This window comes from Aquarana catesbeiana, linkage group LG01, assembly GCF_042186555.1.
Source record: "Aquarana catesbeiana isolate 2022-GZ linkage group LG01, ASM4218655v1, whole genome shotgun sequence".
NCBI classification, from domain to species: domain Eukaryota; kingdom Metazoa; phylum Chordata; class Amphibia; order Anura; family Ranidae; genus Aquarana; species Aquarana catesbeiana.
The window spans coordinates 990,411,807-990,412,746 of NC_133324.1; positions in this window are offsets into that span (position 1 = coordinate 990,411,807).

A 940-nucleotide genomic window follows, 5' to 3' on the forward strand; every position below is an offset into this window, starting at 1 on the left:
CCACGTGTACAACCCCGCCCCCCTCTCTTCCCGCCCCGCCATTGGCCACCTGCCCGAAAGAGTTCGGAATTCCCCGCTGCCTGTTGATTGGCTGTGATCCTGAGGACGGGAGAAGGAGCGGACTTCCGCCATCTTTGTTATGGGCAGAGATGGAAATGGGGCTTTTTCACAGAACGTCTCTGGAGTCATGTGACGAAAACTTTCCCTCTGTGTACACGTCATATACTGATTATTATAAAACAACAACAACTTTATTCATTATAATCCCTTCACCACCATTTCCAGAAACTCCACCCCCCAATGTGACTCCACCCCATCCCCCCATGTGACCCCCTCCCCCATGTGACCCCATCCCATCCCCCATGTGACCCCATCCCATCCCCCCATGTGACCCCATCCCCCATGTGACCCCATCCCATCCCCCCATGTGACCCCATCCCCCCATGTGACCCCATCCCATCCCCCATGTGACCCCATCCCATCCCCCCATGTGACCCCATCCCCCCATGTGACCCCATCCCCCCATGTGACCCCATCCCAACCCCCCATGTGACCCCATCCCCCATGTGACCCCATCCCATCCCCCCATGTGACCCCATCCCATCCCCCCATGTGACCCCATCCCCCATGTGACCCCATCCCATCCCCCCATGTGACCCCATCCCCCCATGTGACCCCATCCCATCCCCCATGTGACCCCATCCCATCCCCCCATGTGACCCCATCCCCCCATGTGACCCCATCCCATCCCCCCATGTGACCCCATCCCAACCCCCCATGTGACCCCATCCCATCCCCCCATGTGACCCCATCCCAACCCCCCATGTGACCCCATCCCAACCCCCCATGTGACCCCATCCCATCCCCCCATGTGACCCCATCCCAACCCCCCATGTGACCCCATCCCCCATGTGACCCCATCCCATCCCCCCATGTGACC